The following is a 22,789-nucleotide window of genomic DNA, read 5'->3' on the forward strand; positions in this document are numbered from 1 at the left end:
AAAGACAAAGGTGCCTTTTATGTATGATATACTGAAAGGGAGTTGAATTTACATGTTAGCATCACTGACATGCATAGGGGAGAGCTGATGCGGCTACAGCCCCTCCTGAAATTTTAAGAAAAACAAAATTTTCAAATCAAAAAAGTAAAGAACTCACTAAAAACCAAATTGAGAAATACAATGTAAATTACCCCCAATTACCAATTTTGTCTCTGAACAACTTTTGAAACAAAAGTTAATAATGGTAATTAAGAAATATTTTGTAGCTCATCCGACTCTCTCTCTCTCTCTCAAAAAAAAAAAAAAAATCCTGCATACTCTAGTCACTAGCACTGATAAATTCCAGTGCCCTTGGTATCTGGATTTTATTGTTTTATATCCCTGTGAAAAAGCTCATCTCATTCCTCACTAACTTCGCCCAAATTTTTGGGAAAGTGATCGAAGGAAATGGATTTCTACACTTATTCTGGATGGTTCATAATTTGGAGCCATTTAGTTGCCAGTGAAACTTTTTGTTGCATTTTTTAAAGGAACCCAATTTGCTTTTTGCTGTTCGTTCATTGTTCCAGTGAAATTTGTTGTCTTGCATCAGGGCTTGAATTTGAAGACATTCGAACACACCAGCTCATAATTTAGCCTCACTAAATAAATGCATCACTGTAGGTGGGAATGGATACAACAAACTGCTTCTTCAGACCTAGATTCACATGGAGACGAGCTAATAATGCTTTACCTGGACAAACAAGTGGTTATGTAGTACATTTTTCTCACCAGGATGAGTTGTTATCTTGCTGGCCACTTCCGTAGGTTCCATTGATGAAATTTTGCTTCGCTGTTCCATAAAAAACATGTGTACTTAGGGAACCCATACTGAAGTTCAGCAAGAATGCTCAGTGCCTTCAGGTTGTCACATACAGTCCACATGTGTGTCGTATACTCTACTCTCTAAAAGACTACTTTGAGATTTCATGTTATCATGTATGTATGTTGTTTCCATTGTTTAGCAAAACTGTTTACAGACTTCTTTCTCACTGAGCTATCCACAAAAACCGTCACTCTGAGGAGTTGTACTGTACACCAGTAACATGAAGCAAACCTTCAACATTGTTACAATAAGCAAGATTTTCATGTGTGGTAAAATATGACATGAAATATTTCTCTCTCTGTTTTTGTACCACCATAAAGATGTACCAGGAAAGAGATTTTTTCTGTTTTATCTTGAACCAAGAAACTCTCCCAAAATGTTTAGTATATACAAAACTAACTAACTCTCTAGCATTCTTAAACCTGAAGGTTTATGGCTGCTGCTGAAACACAATCCTTCCATCTGTTCCTCTCCTGGGCAAGATCAATCCAACCTTTTCCATCCCTACCGATTTTGTTTAGGTCCATCTCAATTTTATCCCTCCATTTTCATCTTGGCCTTCCTACAGGTCTCTTCCCATCAGGTTTCCCAACAAGAATCCTGTATACTCTTCTTTCCTCTCACATTCGTGCCACATGGCCTGCCCATCTAAGTCCCTCTGCAAACCATTAAACTCATTTTGACTGAATTGCTGAAGTGATTGTAGTGTCATGTGTGTCACTGTACTTTTTGTCATTGTCAGAAGAAGAATCAAGAGAGACATTGGATTAAAGATTTGCATGAAGTGTTGATATTGGCTCATTCTCACTGTGAGGATTTGGGCACAGAGCACAATCAACTTTTGGGTACTTTAGTGATGCTTTGTTCTTCCTGTTTATGCCACTTATACAGAAATAACAGTCTGTTGTATGAGCTCATGGTTCCATCCATTACATCGGAATTCCGAAACTTAAACTTTTTCTTTTCCACTGACTTGCATTAACATGTGTTACAAATGAAGTGTGGTGCCCACAACTTATCTTGGTCACCAACTTGAACAACGAAATATGCCCAATAAGCTTCACGCCTTTAGCAGAAACAATCAGAAACACCAAATCATATGCCCACAATCAAACATAACCCTACTCAATCTCACTTCTGTTCCTTCCATAAACTGACGCTGTGAATAACCATTGTGTGGGCCAAATAGGGATCAAAATTTCGAAAACTCTCTGTTGCTCAAAACTGATGGGTGACAGACATAATAGGATGTCATTTTCCTTCACTCCTGAAGGCAAGTTATGAGAATAATGCATACTTTCTGTGAAGCAAAATGGTCACATACCAGTGTTATTGGTGGAGTTTGCCAAGGTTTTTCATGTAGCAATGAAAAAAAATAAATACAGTAGAGCGTCGATTATCCGAAGTAATTGGGGGACATGGGTGTTCGGAAAACTGGTTTGTTCGGATAATCGAACTGTACATGTTTATTTGCCAAAAATAAGTACTGTACAGTAAATTTATTCATAAAAACAGGCATCTCTTTAAGTATGTATTACAAAGTAACGTACAAAGGCAACTTTAGTAGGAATATATAGTATGTGGTACAGTTTATTAAACAAAAATATGTACATATTACATACGCATTTTGCATGAACAATACACACAGTACACAAAATTAACGTTTAAAAAAATCCTTTATTTTGGTCTGTCTAAGCAAGCCTACACGCTTACGAGCAGCTAAGTCACGTACTTTTTTCATTACAGATATCTGAAAGTGAGCGAGTACACAGTTCGGTTAAGCAGTCGTTCGGTTGACCGACGTTCAGATAATCGACGCTCTACTGTACAACATTACATTTAAATAACAAATATTGAATTCTCATATGTTGTATTTAATTTTAAACCATTTACATCTATGCACTATAATATGAAAAGTAATTATTATTTCCAGTACACACAATTGAATTTCTTTCAGATTACTGTAGCATACATGTAAGAATCATATCATATCATCCATTCTTTCACTCACTGAAATATTTCACATATTCTACTATTCTTTTAAATCATTGATATGTAAAAAATATGCACCAGTTGGATTTTAAATGAATGAATGTGTGCATCCTTTTGTAAGATATACAAAATACTTCTGTGTCCTCTATTCTTAAGATTAGTGAATATTTCTGAGCAGAATGTTCTGTACCATGACTTTCAGTCCCTCCACATTCATGACAGTTCTTGGTGTTTGAGAATGATGATGCATTTACAGAAACATTTATGCCCAATTTAAAATAAATAATATGACCCAAAACCTTGAGTTTCCCCACAATTGAAGAAACAAGATACATGTACTCCTGCATCACATTTCTCATTGTTCCAATAACAGTATTCTTTTTTTTTTGGGGGGGGGGCAAAGGACAAGACAACTATTGCCCCATCCCCGCACCTCTGTACACTCTATTACCAGCCTTCAAATTCTTGAGACTTGTTTTCATAGTTAAAATCCATCCAAAAAGATTACCAACTTTAGATGCTAAAGCAGATAAAATAAATTGCAAAAGTGCATTCCCTCCTACACCAAAAAAATGTAGATCATAGTGTATACACAGTGGAGGAGAATACATCGTTAGTCTAGCATGTTAACAATATCATTTCATCTCTCCATTCTCTTCACTGAATCAACACTTACAACAAATTTTAAAACATGTTGAGTATTTTATAAGCTTCTTAAGCACTTGCACACATAATGCAACAGAAAGCCATTTACTCTTCCTCTAATTAATGGAAATACAAACGACGGGAGCCAAGACTGAATTACTTATAACTATTGTAAGAAAATGTGACTGTGATGAGACCAGCATGCCATTCATGGAGAGATCACACAATATGCTGAATCAATTCTAAAATTACTTATAATACAAAGGGTGATCGGAAGAATTTAGGTACATATTTAATTTAAAATAGACATGACCATATGGAATTTATTACGGCTTTCTCCGTACACGTGGTGAATTCCTATGGTAAAGGTAAATGTGAGTTGTCAATGTGTTTTTGTTTTTTGACAATTTCTGACAGTAAGGACAAATAAATGGGCCACGGTCAGTTCCATGTTCATTTTTGATGTGCAAATTGAAGCCTCTTCTAGTTGCAAATGTCCGAGAACATATTGAGCATCTAAATATCTTCTCAGCATCAATGGAAAATGAAATATATGCTGAAAAAGATAAAAAGAAGTGTTACTAAATTCTAAAGAAAGAAAAACATACTCATAAATATCTAAGAACGTAGTCAAAACTAAAAAATATTAAAAATAATGGGAATTTTGTTCAAATTTGACAGAAATACACATCAAATAAATTTTTGAAGCATTTTTGAAAAGAGTTATTGATGGAATGATAAAGTTTGTTCCCAGTTTAAAACTTCACTTAATATTTTTCTATATTATTCTCTTACATTATATCATAGCAGGGACAGCCACTCATAAGGATGGTACGGACGCCGCACTGTCGTGTCCAAGTGAACAAATATTACATAAACATTTATATATTATCTTTTACATTGTCTGAATTGCAAATATTCCGTTGCTTATAGATCGTTGGTTAGTCGGTTCTGTATTCACTCTTCCGTGACAATTGTGAAGTTTCCACGCTACCATGCAGGGGAATACGGAACTTCGAGAGAAATCTGGCGAGGTGCCGTCCTCCCACTTTACGAGACATAGAGCATTCTCAGGCACGACCGCGAGGGAATTGTGTGAATAACACTCGCGGGATCTGTGCATGGGAGGACGGAGGGTTTGTCATCTGAAACCCAGTCCCTATGCGAAACTGGCCTTCTCTCTGGAGAACGGTAAACAATGAAGAGTTGCTGTTACAATTTGTAACTTCACTTCTTAACATACAGGGTGTTTCCCTCACTCTCGGCTGCTGATTTTTGTTTAAAAATCAAAGTATTGGTCATAACGTAATGAAATTTGCTATAGACATACCTTGGTGTATGAGAAGCATGGTGACACAGTGTCTCCAGCCCTTGCAAGGGCATGCACGTGCATCTGGGCAATTCTACCATTAAATGCCAATCGTACGAACATGTGTGCATTCAGTATGAGTTCTTGGCCCTGCTGTTGTGATGCATCTGACAGTGGTTTGTGATTACAGTACAGTAACAAAGCAGTACAGTTACTAGTCGGTACTCAGTGGAACAACGTGTGTTTGTTGTTCGCATGTACTGGAAAACGGAGTCCATAAAGCCATGTCAGCGACAATTTATTGCACAGTTTGGGATCCAGAAATCACCTGCAAAGTCATCCTTTCAATATTTGGTGAAGAAACTGGAAACAACGTGTGCAAACATGAATTGATGCTAACGGCAATCCCTTCCAACACTCGCTGTGACATCAACGTGCTTCTCATACACCAAGGTATGTCCGTAGCAAATTTCATTACATTATGACCAATATTTTAATTTTTGTAAGTGAAAATCAGGGGCTGACAGCGAGTGAAACACCCTGTATTTTACTATTCGTGAAACTTAAATGTTTTTCACAGAACCTGGTTTCCATGTCCATTCCACTTGCAGCTGTCATCCCTATTTTGCACTGGACTTGTCGTGTTAGCACACACGCACTTGTGCCCATCACCTCAATTAACACAGACGGACTGTAAACTGCAACTATGTTTGCAGATCATGTGATCTTATTCAAGATATCAATTTGCTTAAATATCAAGCAAAGAAATATCACAACTGCTACATGATTACTGCAATCTGATCATACACAATTGTATTGGTTTCTCCTTTCAATTCTGTTGTGTCTGATGGTACAAAGAAGTACTGTATAATAACAAATAATATGCTTAACCTTCGTCAGGGAAGAAAAGGTTCAAAAACATTATTACAGGTAAAAACATAGTTGAAATGTAAGGAAACTAGATACAAATTCAAGGCCATATGAGTTGGTCAGAGCTATACCCTAGAGAAGGATACAGATAGAGCTCAAAATTTGGATGAAAACTGGATAAGGCATGTGTTGTGATTATTTTATACATTAAGGCTATGATGTTGATGACATGCAACATCTGGCTCTCTACAGTCCTTCATCTGGTTATTGAGCTGCTAGAATGTGGTCCGTATAGTGGGTGGATGCATGCAGTTAGACAAAGAACTTGGATGTACGAAACCCCTCAACTCAAGAACATAGATCACTTTGTTGATATATTAAAATATTTCACAATTACAAGTGACCATGTTCTTTTGTCACAGAAGATGTGAAAATGTTGTTCTTGTACTGCCATTTTAGGAAGGGCTCATCCCTTATCAGCACCGGCGTAACCAAATATATTCGTAGAGGGAGTCAGGTCATTGATAAAACTTGATTATTAGATATAATAATGACAATAATTACTATTACCAGGGTTTTAATTGTTATTTTACAATAACAACTATTATAAGTTATTAAAAATAAACTAATTTTAATCCAATTGCTATTATTATATAAATTATATGAGTGGAGAGACTTTGCTACTCGATCCACCATATGAGTGAAATCCAGCACAACTGTCATCCATTATTTTCTAACATTTTGTACATTTAGTGTAATGAAATTCATTGTTATTTTATTTTTATTAACTTTTACATATTCCGCTCAAAAGAAGGCTTTAAATGTGACCCCTCACAAAGAAGACTATACATTTTGGAAGCTATGGATTACAGTACTGCATTGAACCACTTTCGCTCGAAACTCCCATGCTCGAGCATAATTCGCTTGAATATATAGAATATCAAATATATTTTTAATGGGACAATAATCGTACAAATATATGCGTAAAAATCCATCCTGGTAGTTTCAGCCCATAATCATCTATTCATTTTCATACATTGCTATGTGTTGCAAAGATGGACTAAATTGCATTTTAACATGAAAATGATGACTATGTTCACTTCAGTTTCAATTTCACTGCGTCTTTCACTTCACGATCCATGTTTGAAGGACCAATACTACAGAAAAATTACAGTTACAAGTGAGCTACTGGGTTTTGAGCGTATACCAATTGTTTTGCCCTGTTCAAGTGAAATGGTGATCGTGGCGTCATGGTGATCGAAGAGCTGTCAGTTCCTAATGCTATCTAGCGTCGTCCGTGCGAACTACTTGCCAGTCGAGCAAAAAACGCTCGTTGCAGCACTCTACTGTGGATCCATTTATTCTTTGGAATAAATGGTAAAATATAAGAATATAACCTGGTTTGTCTATAATAAACTAAACGTTTTTCAATCTAATGCAGTTTTTACTTTGGTTATAACTTTATTTCTGTTATTAACAATAAAAATTACAAACTTCTGCCTTTTTAAAACTTGAACGATGTCAATATCCAGGGACATTGATGGTCAAACCCCTCCCTCCCCTCCATGTGGCCTATGATCATCAGTAGCCGTCATCTAATGTTGAAAAATTGAGGTAGAAGCCCTAAAATTATGTTTTCAGTATATTACAACTTGTTATGCAAGATATTTAATCCTACTAAGGAAGTAAAATTAATTACCACTATATATATTTATATTAGATATTTGTATGATTTCGGGAGGGGGGCTTCAGCCCTCTTAGCCATTCCCCTGGCTACTTGCCTGTGTACTGCAGCGCATTTTTCACATATTTTGAGATTTGCATTCATGCACTTTAGTTTTTCTGTATGAGTTTTCACACAAGATTTCTGAAAAACTCAATATGCTGACCAAGGCAGTAATTTATTATAAATTACTGCCTTGGTCAGCATATTGAGTTTTTCATATCATGGAAACAAGGCTTAATGGTGTTATAACAAGATTTCTACGTAAAAATACTTTGTTCTCAAGTGTACTTAAGTTGCAGCATTATAGCAACACTTTTATAATACCTATCAACCCTCAACACTTATCGGTTTACCACTTATAGCCTTATCAATCTGCATAGAAGCAAATATAAGTCCTTCTTTAACATGACACATCTGTCCGTATCAAAGGAAATACTGACATTCATGGCATACAAGCAGACAAGAGAGGTTTACATTCTGATGGCATGGATCTATTCTCGACATGTTGTTCATCAGAGTTAGGTCTATTACAGCGTTCTGCATTTATGCTTACCAAAGAGAAACTTGATGAAACTTCAGCTTGTAAAGCTACCAAATGTGCCATGTGCCTTAGTTGAGGGGATGCATATATCTGATTGGTTGATTTGGTTTATTTTAATTCACCTTTCTGCCACTTTTAGCTATTCTCAAAGATATGATGAAACTGATGAAGGGACACTCACAAAGAACACCCATGTCCAGGTTGGGATTTGAACCCGGGACCCCTGGCATCGTAGTATAGTGTGCTAATCATTTTGCCATGGAAGCTGGCACAAATATCTGATTTTTCTGGCAAGGGGCATGCTTCCAGTTGCTACACGAGCCACGTTTCACTGGAACAATACCCAAAGGAAGGCACTGCACACCAGAGTCTACTACTTCACATTTTCAAGTAGTTCCAAAACCAATCTCACAATGCAGAAATTTTTAAACTCCTTTGGAAATCGAACCCGGGTTCAAAGGCACTAACCATTTTGCTATGCAGGAGCTCCTTCCTCATGCATGACACTTTTCCTTCTTTTCACTCCTTCTTCATCTGAAAGATGTGACACAAATATGCCATTTTGAGTTCCCAGCTAAATTTAATAATGTTCTGTTTTGTTTGAACTTTTTCTTTAATTCTTTGCTTGACCACAGGCAAGATAATAAAACTTCTTCAAAATGTTGATGAAAACTCTGCAAAAAGGTGTCTTTTCAAGTTTAAAAAATGCATTTGCATTATAATCCATGTCAAAATTCTATAAATAAACCAATAAATCAAACATTATACCTTAGTTTGTGATGCATATCTATGTCTTGCTTGAAGTGCAATTTAATATAATCCCTGTAACTAGACTCATATGATCAATTACTTTCAAAGAACTACATAAGTAATTTCCATTTAATCCTGGGATATAGGCTACCACACTAAAAAATATAGAAAGCAGTAATACAAAATCCTTTCTAGTGTTTTTAATGTCATAAAACTAAAATTATGGTCTACTTTTTTCATGTAATCTAAAGCATAAGGCATAAGAACATCTCAAAACAGGTGTCTATGTACAAAATTTGTAAACAATGTTACAAACAGAAACACAATTATCGTATCAAACTTTATTGATCTGTTAACATTTACATGTTTACACAGTGAAAAATTATTATAACCAAACTTATTTTAATAAAATCAAGAATAGCATTCTTATTATATTTATTCACAAAAAAAATCTAGCATAAAAATGAAAGCAAAATTTACATATACATATACTGTTTCTTTTTCTGTGTGCATTTATCCAGTGAGTAAAAACTGGAAAGTGCACGACAAAAGTAATATACTCCCAATAAACTGACACACTATAATGACACAGGAAAATATAATATTGGAAACATATTTACATGGAATATATGCAAAAATTTATTAGACAAACGGATGCATCCATAAGTTAACTATAATTTATACACTTTCCATAGCACATATGTAAAAGGAAAGTAAAGATACACAATCACGACAACATTTCTATACACACTCTATTGAGGTCAAAATTCTGTTCTTCCTGCATATATTCATATTTCCAGTATATGCACATATACTATTAGAGTTTACCACTTTGGGTTAATGAATCATCATAATACAATTAATTAGTTTCAATTGGTTTTTTAAGAATATATGGGCATTAAACAATTTGCTCACCAAAAATTTATGAAACTAAATACATTTTTTAGCATGCTACTTTTATGTATGAAAATTTACATGTTACGTTTACTGCAAAAGCAAAGTTACTTTAAACTATATATTTTAATTCTTGATAAGACTATCAATCACATATTAAGATTAACTTCTCCTTCACCAAGAAAATTATTCAATTTGAAGTACTGAGCAGTTGACTTTTTTCATGAGAGCCAAACCCCACTTGGTGAGAAATTTAGGGAGATTTAGGAAAGTGTTGGAGGTGTGTGGATAAATCACTGCACACACACACTGCAAATTGCATTGCAATTAAATTTGTCAGAGCTTAATGACAGTTACGTAAAGATGAATCCTTGAAATGTTTGTGAACCAATGTAACAACAGAAAATAAAACTTCAAAGTCAATCTTAATAGAACTTGTGATTTTCTACATATGCCTTGCACTAGTCTTACAGCATAATGCATTATATATCCTCAATGATAACCTTGTATCCTTGATTCGAAACGGGGAGAGTTTTTATTGTGAAAGTAGTACACGTGGAATTTCAAGCTGTTTTTGTTTTTTGCAATTTTGTTGCATATGGAACATATGAAAGGGCCTTTATCTGCGCCGTGTTCATTCTTTACATGAAGGGAAAGTCCTTGCCTAGTTCCAAAATTTCGATTGCAAGGAATACACTTCCAGGCTTTTCTTCCTTGTGTGGTTTCTACAGTCACCCCTGCAAAGAAAATGGAAACAAATTAGCAAAAAGCAATCAAAACTGAATCTGTATGAAACAATTATAAAGAAGACGCACATTATTAATTAGAATTAGGAGTGCAGGCATTTTTCCAGAGTATCTTGCATGGTATGGAAAATGTTCAACAATACATTCAAAGAATCTAAATAACCTGGAACTCATGCAAAATTTGCAATTTTGTATTGATTTTGATTGAATATTGTCAGGCCTGGATTTATACATGTAGAGGTCCAAGGTTAACAATATTGTGAGGTCCCACTATACAATTGTATATCCCACACCAACTATTACATGCCTAACTTTTATGCCAAATTACATCATATGGTTACCTATATTTTTTAATATTTTTACCATATTTCAAATATCTCATTTGTTTTCATTTTGTGACTCTATTCAAACACACTCTTCTCCATGTGGAGGTCACTTTGCAGATAAAGGCCCAGGGCTATAGCTCCAAACCTCCTGTTTGCAATGAGATCATAGGCGATTAAAGCATGCCACTTGTGTCCTTGTGACCATTCTTACCCCTACTTATTACACTTGCTAAAGAAAACATGCCCTTACCCAACAATTTTCAATTCAAGCAGTGTGGGGACCCACAGAGAAGGTAATGGGGTTGATCATCCCCTATCATCTGCCCAGATGATGTCTGATACTGGAGTTTTCTTCATTTTTACATTTTCCAAGCAATGTGATTCTTTAAAATTAATTCTTGTTTTACATAATGTATTGTCCACTGGGTTTATGGTGGCATTACAATGAAGTATAATAAAATAAATTAATAATATTTATTCCTTGCCAGGTTTTAAACCCAGAACTCTATTTTTCCCCTTTCTTTCTTTTTTTTTCTACCAGGAAAGTATGCTAATCTCAGGAGACAGTTAATGTTTTCTTTATTATTTATGTAAAACAATGCAAGGTTAGAATATATTCTTGACTCAGTCTTGCTAAAATTCACCAATGAATCAAACAACGTTGCAAAGAACATGCCAGCTACATCAAGAATTTTCATCCTGAAAAATCAGGGTTAGCAGAACATTCCATGCAGGATGGCCATAGATTTGACTTCATAACCACCGAGATCATCAATAAATCATCAAATTACTGGGACCGTCTCATCAAAGAAGTAATAGCCATTCACAGGAAAAAGGAAAACCTCAACAGGGACATGGGACTCGAACTGGACCCTGCGTGGTTAGCAATAGTGGACTGGGAGCGTGGACCTCGGAGAAATGCTACCTGATTGGCCTGCCACCTACACCAGACCCCTCCCACACCAAATGCATATAATGTCACCCTGACATATCTCTGCACTTCAATCCATGAAGATGAGAGTGATGGTAGCTCTTGAAAGCTCGGAAGCCTATCTGGAAATCACCTGGCTGATATCCAGAGAAAACTTCTTCATCATTCGCCGCCAGGAAAGCTTCAAGAATTACATGAAAAAATTGGTTTACATATACACTATGCATATTGGGATAGGTTGTAGATACAACACAAAATTATTGGTAATTTCACCAATAAGCCAAAATACTGATTTTTATTACCCACTTTTTAACCAATTTATTCTATAAGGTTTCATGATGTCCACACACACAGAATCAGTTTGGTTATTAGAAACTGAAAAAATCAAATTTTATGAAAAAAAAAAAATACCGAACAACTTTCCTATCAAATAAAAGTATTCAACAAACATAACTGACATAATGTCCTGCTATGTTAGAAATATAACAATATTCAACAGTACATAATAAAACTGATGAAATAAATAAGTATACATGTGAGACTGTAATATCTCAATTATGCAATTCTCTGTATGAGTAATTTCTGTACCAAATATACTCTACTTAGAAACAGTTAAGTATAGAAGTCCCAAAAGAAGTTTTCAAGATAGGAGATTTTATTGTAGTGTAAAAAAAGAGATAGCCAAATCCAATAAAATATTATTTGGATATTAAACATCTGGAATATCCAAAATACCTGGACATCTGATAATTTTATAGTTTATCCATTTTATGGACTCTGCATATTCTCATGTTGATATTTCTACTGTGCGGATTCTCAATAAATATGTTATCCAATCTGTTGGTTTATTTGTTTTACTGATTCTCCGCATATTCTTTACATGTTTTCCTTTCTTTGCCTGAAACAATTCAGTGTAAATACAATAAATAAATAAATAAAATGAAGTGAATTATTGTAGGTGTACAGTTTAAAATATAAAATTATCAGTTTGGTGCTCCCATGACCTGCTGTCTGGGATGTGGGGAGGAGGAGGAGGGGGGGGATACTGAAGGAAGATATGTTCATCATCACTTTACCTGACAACAATCTTGTTGCCCCTTCCATGCCTCTTCCTCTCTCCAGAGAGATGGGACAAATGCATGGTTTGGTGTGTCTGAGGGGTCAAACACAGGATTTTACATCTAAGCATGGAAACAAGAAAGTTTATGTGGTTCTATCAAGTTTCAATGTTTGTGCAAGAATATTCTTGAACATGTACCACCGTTCCTTAATTTCAGAAACTACTCTTACCAGAATAAGCTACTTAACAGCAAAAAGTAAATAGAAATTCACATGTATGAATTATCGGATTATTTGTATATCTGGATTATTCATATTATAGAGATATTTTGATTACCACATTATCCAGATTGATTGGATATCCAAATTATCAATTGCATACACAACAGATATTGGATATTTTGAAATATGGATAGTTGCTATCTGGATTTTGTGGTGATTTCTTGTAACAGCTTAAATAACCGAATTTGGAAATTTGGAGTCATGAACACAAACCCACATAAAAATTATCTTGTTGATTCATACTCTAGGTAATTGGCCTTTTAATTACTGTAGTAGTTCTAGTTGTAACGGGCAAAATTCTTTATTGTATTGGCAATAGTAACACCAGTCTCAAACAATTAGTTGCATTAAGTAAAATCCTTATTGTGCAGGCTTCTGCCAAACAAGCCACAGAGATAGCGAGTCCGATACTTCCTCTAGGAAAAGTCAAAGTCTTTCCCTTATTCTGGTAACAACACAGTTCAATAACAGGATGTGGCCTAGCAAACGCAAGAGTGAGATAATCTGTCATTAGAGGAGACGAGGTCAGATAGCAATCGCTAGTGTCCTCAACCAAGGTCTCCACATGCACATGTAGTCCACCCAACCCCTCCACGTGCATGAGATAGTGATCGCCCTGATAGCTTGTCCTCTGAAGGGCAAGACAGTAGGAAATGGACTTATGCGAAAATGGCCACTGGAACAGGGAAGGTCTCTTGAAGGTTAGGGCAAGTATCCAGACATGCTGACTGAAATGGCATAACCCCCCCCCCCTTTTTAGGAAAACAGCATCCTGTACCAGGGGAATTGCTGCCTGACGCTGATGGTGTCGCTTCTGCCAATCTTAGGTAAAAAGGACTTTACTATATTCTTCTATAGTATGGTGCCTTAGATTATCTCCATTCAGTTACTTATAGGATTAGAACTTAAAACTTAGATCTTAGAACATAGTGTCTTAGTAGTTGGACATTATGCTATATGCGCATTACTGGTCTTATATATCCGAATTTAAGGAACCTTGTGTAAATTAGAGAGAAAATAAACATTAGAAAATGTATTATTGAAGTATCCATGAACCACCCTGAGCTATAGTGACGTCAAAGCCCCCTTGGTGTTGCATGCTATATGCGCATTACTGGTTTTATATATCCGAATTTAAGGAACCTTGTGTAAATTAGAGAGTGACGTCAAAGCCCCCTTGGCGTTGCATAGTTTAAAACTACAACTGTGGTTGAAGTAAGTCTTGAATCTTTCCTGGCAACAAATGATGAAAAGATTCTCTCAGGCTACTGGTCAGGTGAGTTGTGGAGATTTCCAAACTTTTGAGAACTAACGCCACTCTCATGTTTAGGGTAGAAGTGCATTGCTGATCATCAATCTGGTTTATATGTATTTGAAGAGGGAGGTTCCCAATGAGGATGGCGGACCAATTGGGATTGATTGATTGATTCGTTGTTTTAAGTCCACTTTATGCACAGGAAGGCTAATCGGGACTGGACCTACAGTTTAAAGTGGGATCCAAACCACTGTGCCATGTGCCTCCACCAGGTATCGAACCTGAGACCCCTTGATTACAAGGCGATGACGTTACCACTATGCCATCCGGGAGGCCCGGACCAATTGGGAGACGTGTCTGCTGCATCCACGCTGCTAGTTGACTATTGCTAATCGGGCCAGGTTCAGTTCGAGCCTCATGTTGCAACTGAGATTCTGCTTTTCCCCTAGAATGGCTATTGCTTCTTTGTGGTCCCAATAGTTGGATGATTTTTGTGACAATTTCTACATTGCTGAAATCTTTTCTATGATTGAATGTTCCGCTACTCCCAATTTCTCTGGATCCAAATTCTTAATGTAACTCTCTCCAACACTATTGACCAATGACACAGGAGAATTGAACAGCATTGCTAGGAACACCAGAAGAGTCAACACCTTTCTAGGAAAATTAATGTCAGCCTCAAATTATATATTTCACACATATAATTTAACTTCAGTCTGATTAATTTGTCATTACAAGGGAATGTAAAATACACGAGTTGTCATTATAGGAACATGATAACATCAAACCGAAGTAGTGTTGGCTGAGTAGGCAGTACTGGTTTGGGATAAAAACACACTTGCCCTCTACTCATCCCTAAAAACAATCCTATGGATCCCCATGTTAAAGAATATAGAACTGATAAACTATTAGCATGTACCAAGGGGGGAAAGAACATGAACAACTTGTGAACTAAGGTGTACTGTCATTTGTTTACTCCACTCAGTTACCACAGGCAAAAATGTTCCCCTTCGCTTTTGGCTGGATATCCCATGTTGTCATATGTATAACTCCCATCCATTCTTTTCTTGTTAAAAAATTCAACAATGTTACATACGAGGGGGTTTAAGTCAAACTGAGAGCTTTGAGTTGATTAAATAAAAGAACGAATTTCAAGGAGTGGGAACTGCAGTTATTTTTTGACATACTCGCCTGCTACATTTATACACTTATCCCAGCATTTAACTAATGCCTGGAAACCTTCGACATACAAAGATTTGTCAGTATGCCTGAATCATCCAAGGACAGCCTGCTTCAGTTCATCATCAGTCACTGATGGACGTACACTATCTTTGAATTGATTACACCATTCAAATGTCTTACTGTGGCTGAGAGTCTCATCACCATACTGAGCTTCAAGTCTTCTGTAGATCTCCATGTATTTTATGCCTTCATTCACAAGGAACTTCATCACACGCTGTTCCATGCATGCACTAACATTGCTGTCTGGCATATTGATTAAAGGTCTTTGGACTGGCCCACAACATGTGCGCTGCCTATCAGTAATAGAACACTAGCCACTTACTATTGCATGTAAACTGCCACACCAGCTTCTTATACTTGTAAAATTAAAAGCCATGATTTGACTTGAACATTCCTCATATTGCATCTCAGCTTTCACTATGTACAGTTTTTCCCCCTTCATGATGACACAAACACTTCATTTACATGGCAAGCAACCGAACTGTATTTGGTAGAGCAGTAAGTTTGGATCATCATTACAATTATACAATAAGCACAGCAGCAAAATAAGTTCATTTTGCACAAAATGAACTAGAGCTGTTGCACATGGAAGCAAATTAAACTAATTGCTTCTGAAAAGGACACTGGGTGTAGAATGATATTTCAAAAGATTTTTTTTCTCAAAATAATATGAAACACACCTTATAAACATTCCCCAAAACTTCTTAGGGGTTCTTAACAGATGCAGATGTTGCTGCAGTTGCAGAATTGGGATCAGTACCACTCTGTGGCTCAGCAGACTGAGTAGACATGGTTTCAAGCACTGATTTCCTGCGTCTAAAAGAAAGAAGATGGTCAATACAATGTACTCTTCAGTGGAAGGTGTGTTGGAAACTGCTTAAAAATACTACCCACAAATGGTTAGGGGACCAATGCTAGGATATTTCACTCCGAAACATACATGTTACTTTATATTATTCACTCCACGTACACAGAAAGTGATTGAGGAAAGCAACCAATATGCGAGAAGATTAGTATTTAGTGGTGGCAGAGACCCTGTCTAGTAGTTTAGACAGGCATCGATCAGAGTGCAAAAATGGAAGGTAAATTGAAATTGAAATTAAATTAGTGCAGTTAACAGAATGTGTGGGAGGATTATTTGTCAAAGCTCTATGATATCTAGTAGGATAGGTAGACAGGACTGCATTGATGTCATGAAGACAAAATGGGATGATTATTTTGTGGCTCCACCATGTCAGAGCTAATCAGGGTTGAATCTTAGACTATTAAACTTAAAATTATTTGTGCAATCTCTTCCAGTGCCACTTACATGCAACTGCAAGCTCAGAATAATTGTGAGCATACAGTTCTCCCAGTGAATGTGCTACACTGGCCAGGCTTTCCGTTTCCTACACTAATTTCATTACAACTTGCCTTCCATTTTAAAACTTGGTTCATACATACAAGACTGCTACATAGGTTATAGCCTTAGTCATCATTATATAAACCTCCTAAGCATTACCACTCTTTTGGGGACTACCTACACATAATCACATAACACAATACATTGTCAGAAAGATGGAAACAGGGGAATGTCAAGTATCTGAGTGCTCAGCGAGCAACATGATCGCTGAGCTACTTGACAGGCAAATAAGTGTTGTTCGGCAAGCACTGCTCAGCACTGCTCAGCACTGCTCACTTGCTCCCTGAGCAAGCTTGAACCTTGCTCGTCACAGGTTTAAGGCACAAAATACATCGTCTTGTGTTTCAAACATACATCGTAACTTTTGCAAAGTTGTGCACAGATTAGGTATATGCATTGTGCAAATGTGTGTAAAAAAATGAGAATAATGTTTGCTGAAAAATACTTGGTTTGTTCTCATTCATTAGCACCCATCATTATTTTGAAAAGCAATAATTGTTAAAATACTAGTTTTGCAATGTGCAATCACAGATGATGGCACTGGTGATTTGATCAATGAGCATGCACTGTCAAGTAAATCATCTTGCTCAGCGAGCATTGCTCAGATACTCGACGTGCCCCATAATGAGTTGCTGAAACATTGGTGTATACATAAAAAAAAAGTACAGTGGTTAAAAGTTCAAACAATTCATCATGACTGTGTTTGTAAATGTATAAGTGCTTTTTTACCTGTCATTCATATAAGGATATCTGTATGTTGGTAAAATTGTTGATAACTATAGTAATACTATATCTTCAGTAAGTAGCCAGTAATATAGTGCAAAGTTCTGTCATTTTGTTACTTCTTAATGAATTTAAAGGCTTCATTCATGTGTTCCTTTTTTTCAAGAAAATATCTAATATGAAGTTTCTTTTTGAAGTGGCAGTCGCATGATTACATACATTTATTAATAAGATGAATAAACCAACAATATTGTAATTTTCTTATCAGATTGGTAGAATATTAATTAATGATCTAAGTAAATTTTATAATCTTTATCAGTATCAACAAAAATTTCTAAATAGTGTTAAAGAAAATTAAGAAAACATGAGGTAAATCTTTCATAATTGAATTGACAATTGAACAAAATACATTAAAAAATGTAGATATAAAAGAATAAACTCAAAACTGGAAAAATGTTATCAGTTCCAATACTTTAACCCTTTCTATCCTGACATTCTTTTCTTGTGGAAAAAGAAAACTGAGATTAGTAAAGTTTCCATGTTTTGGTACATAAAGTGAATGCCCAAATTATCGTGCGAAATCAAATACATATGATGTTGAACAAATTGTGTTTCAATGTAAGAAACAAAATGATAACAAACAACGATGTTGAATGTTATTTTTTATGCACACAATCGTGTACAAGAGGGCTAAAATGATTAAGTTGTTATAATATCCAAATTAATTACAGAAATATAGAAAATTATTACTTACCTCTTGTGGTAATCATACATGTGTGCATTAAGGCTATTTTTATTCTTTAACAGTCTTCCACATACATTGCATGAGAATGGTCCTCTGTCTGTACCATGAATATTTAGAATGTGACTCCTTACACTCATTTTTTTATTAAATCCCTTCGAACAGAATGGGCATGAAAATGAAGACATTTCCTCACTTGTATTTCTGTTCTGCATTTCCGTAATCGAAATTTGATTTCCTGAAAAATAAACAACAATAAGAATAGTTTAAATGATGTTCTTTGCTCCGAAATCATAAAAATATAAATATCAAGAAAAGAAAGAACTAAATTTATCAAGCAATATACAATTAGTTCTGCATCAATATGGCCACGGTGGCTCAGTCGGTAACGCGTCTGACTACCATGCTAAAGGTCCCGGGTTCGATCCCCGGCCGGTACAAATCCGGGAACTTTTCTAACGATGGAAGCGGCCCCGGCGCCCACCCAGCGTCGAATAACATGGGTACCTGGGGGAAACCCTGGGGGGTAAAGGCGGTCAGGGGCGTGGTGCTGATCACATCACCCCCACTCACGACCGGATCAAGAAAGTGTGGGGCGTTACCCCCACACCCCCTATACGCCTTCATGGCGTGGTGCTAAGCACTGGGGAACACTTTACTTTACTTTTTCAATATGCAATTACAACCTGTAATGTATTGCCAGACCAAATGCATCAGAATAAGGGGATCAATAGGACATGTTCTTAGGAAAAAGATAAATAAATAAGTAAATAAATAATCCACTTGAAGGTTATGGCATATGGTTCAGACTCAGCCCTGGCCCAAAACCATGGTAACGGTTGAAGTTTTTGCGTGCGATGACGTGTAACCGGCCAAGTCAATGCATCACTTCAATGTGAATTCACGTGAAATGACAAAACAACAGTGTTGAAGTATGCAGATATTAAACACCAGAACAAGAACAATATCTAGATGAGGTTGTGTACTACAGGCTGTGGAAAAGGAGATGCGATAACCACTAACGCCGTGAAACGGTTGGGCGGGAACTTTACGTCACATACCATGAAGAAGTAATAGGATCTGAGCTGATTATGTCCTTTGCGATTAGTCCACTCAGAATTAGTTCACTTCATCAAATGATTTACTAAATCTCATCAATTTACGTTGTTGAATTCATTATTTGAGTTTTTTTTTGGGTTTAGGTTCAACATCTTCACCGAAGAGAAAATTATGCTCATTTCTTTGTTTTCCTTGACCCTGTACATCCAGGGTCAAGGAAGTCAGTAATAAGGTGTGTTATATACAGTGTACGTACAACTATAGATTGAATTGTATCTTCTCCAAATATGATGTATAAAGAAACAAACTGCCGGAGAACTAAGTGAGGTGAGTGTACAATTTTATATTACTATTATAGTGGAACCACAAGCAAAGAACCTGCGCAGACTCGCGACTCCTGTGCATCGTAGTCCAGTGTGGAGGGGAGGGGGAGAGTGGAGCATGCTCTCTTATAGTCCGAGTTGAATGGAAGAGGATGAAGGTTCTTTTTCTTGTGGTCGCTCTTGTAAGTAAGGTGAACTGTGATTGGCCATTCATCTATTTTATCACTTCTTCATCATCTCAATTGACTTAAATGGCCGGAAGAGCAAAGTAAATTTATCAAATATAAATACAAACACGTACCGTTTAATAAATAACCAAAATGGAATGAAAAGTTAGCAGTTTGTATTATTATTGCTTTATGTAAATATGTAGGGAAAAAGCGAGAGAGAATTGTACACCAATGGCAAAGAAATGGTAGGCGAAGTATTTACCAGGATTATACTCCCTACATACCTGCTCATAATAAGGAGTCGAAGGTATCTTGCTTAAGGATCTTTCTTCGATGTAAACCTTAAAGTTGACTTTTCAGATTATGCACATAATCTTCTGGGCAGAAATGCGCACTGCAGATTCTAGCATTAGCATGATTCACGTTAGCGTTTCCACACGAATCCAAAGCTCGGTGACCGAAGAATCCTTTTGAAAAACGTATATAACGTATATATTATGTTCAACGTACTTGGAAGATGTATATTGTGCTGAACTAAAATAAATAATAATAACAAGTGGTGTGCGGTATCTCGAAAAGTCGGGACCGGGATCGGAAAGAAAAATTCCGTCCCTATCCCGACTTCAGCAAATGACTTCCCTAAATTTCTGGATCCCGAGCAGTCGGGAAATACCGAATGGTCATTTTAAAACGGTATTAATTCTTGATGTTTTCTACATTGCAAGTGTCTGAAACTTATCGGAAATTGTTAGTTTTCATTCCAGAAATGCAAACAAAATCACTTAAGGTGAAAATGAGAATTTGAGATATCCCGACTAGTCGAGAAATTGCGAATATTTCCCGTCCCGAATGTCGGGATTTAAAAAAAGAATCCCGTTCCGATCAATAATATTCTGTCCCGCATAACAATAAGTACCTATCGATATTTTCTTTTCAATTTGTCTGAAGCCACAAGATGTAAATGGGTGGAAATGCTCATTTGTGTACTCGATTTCGTGTGTTCAGTTTCTGGCATGGTTTCCTATCTGCATAGTGCAACACTAGCGAATAGATTTGGAATTCATTTCATGGATAAATTCACCTCTTACCGTCGTTTCGTCATCACGAGTAAACAACGGATTGGCCCAACCTATACTTCTAATAACCTTGGTTCAGACTGGTTAGCTTTCATATTGGGGCCTCCCCGATGGCGCAGTGGTAGCGTCGTCGCCTTGTAATCAAGGGGTCCCGGGTCCGGTGGAGGCACAAGTGGTTCGGATCCCACTTTAAACTGTAGGTCCAGTCCCAATTAGCCTTACTGTGCATAAAGTGGACTTAAAACAACAAATCAAAGCTTTCATATTTTCATAAGCTCATGTGATAAGAATGTCAACAAAAACTGAATGTGATACCTAGGTATACATCTAAAACACCAAATAATGAAATATAGCTCATGCTTACCTATGTTTCTTAAGTATGAACTTTTCCACAGAATAGCTGCTGATGGGTAATAAAAGTGGATTTCTTAAACCAGTAAAAATCAGCAGTGTAAACATTTTTTAAAAAACTAAAAATAAGATCATTATTAATTATATTGACACATAAATTGATCTCCAATAGTCCAGTAATTCTTTTATGGTATTCTATCTTTCAAAATCACACAAACACCTAAAAGTACCTGCTATGTAGAGTTACAATTTGGAAGGGTTATCAGTAACACACATGAATCAATGTTGTAAAAATAACATTTATTTCTATTTTTACAGCTTTGATGTGTCATCTGTCTTGAACATGCAATCATATATTCTGAAATATTATGATATAGGCTTATGCAGAATCCACTAGAAGTATGAAAAACAAAACTATTGATTATAATTTGGACAAATACAGAAATAGTTATTATTGACATAACACTCACTTTTATAATAAATTCATGTGTTCGTTCAAAATGAAGTAAGACGCCATAATATTTGGACACTGTATATTCAGATAATCAATAACATTTATGTATAGAATGTAAATACACGTAAATATAATTGCAACTAGAATAAGTTTACAAACATTAAAAAACAGAGAATGAAACAATAAAATATATCACACACAACTTAAAATTACCCCATATCATTAACATATTAGTTAATCTCTACAAAAGCACTAATCTACTCCATTTGTATGATATTTTATGATTTTTTTCTATTCTACATGTTGTACATGTACATGTCTACTCTAATGTACATATACACACAATCATTAACTTACTCTCTGGTCTTGCTAAACCTGAAGGTTATTGCTGGAGCAACTCAATCAAAGAACAATCAAATCTTCTTACCATTAGGTTCCCAACAAGAATTCTGTAAACTTTTCACATTCCTCTCCAATTAATACTGCTATAACTGAGGGAAGAGGGGGGGGGGGGAGAGCAAAATTGACACACTGAGCATTTTGGAATCCACAGTTGCATTTTCCACAATTTATTTCTTGCATGTTATGTACATGCCACAGAGAAAATATGTAGTGTGTATGTGTATGAAGATTATGAAACACACATGTCACATATAATGACAAAATATTAACGAAAGCTTTGCTGTAGACTCAAAAACGTCCATAGACTAACAATATAGTAAGGTGCAGGAAAAAACTGCTTTAAAAATAGTTTTTTTTTTAAAAAAAATAACTTTCTGTGATCATTCCTTTACGTAGCATTGTTTGTTTCTCTGGTATACTTTTCCAACCAAGGGTTTTTAATGACAGTCATTAGGTATTCCAGCTGTCCCATTGAACATTTTGTATGAGTAATCTCATCAAAATTATCAACTAAAGGATATAAAGCTTAATGATGTTTGTATTTCTCTCCAAAACCTTTAGTGTTTACCCAGCATTGAGAGGATACTGAGGCATTACTTAGAAAGAAATAGTATGGGCTAGAAAGCTAGATAATAGTGGTGATGGGATTTGAAG

General features: G+C 36.0%; 1 protein-coding gene across 2 annotated transcripts in view; it reads right to left on the reverse strand.

Moving 5' to 3' along the window:
- Nucleotides 1-22,789, reverse strand: part of LOC145987728 (uncharacterized) — a 319,042-nt gene that overhangs the window by 4,892 nt on the left and 291,361 nt on the right. The window lies entirely within an intron of this gene.

This window comes from Lepisma saccharinum, chromosome 5, assembly GCF_977018435.1.
Source record: "Lepisma saccharinum chromosome 5, izLepSacc3.1, whole genome shotgun sequence".
Taxonomy (NCBI): domain Eukaryota; kingdom Metazoa; phylum Arthropoda; class Insecta; order Zygentoma; family Lepismatidae; genus Lepisma; species Lepisma saccharinum.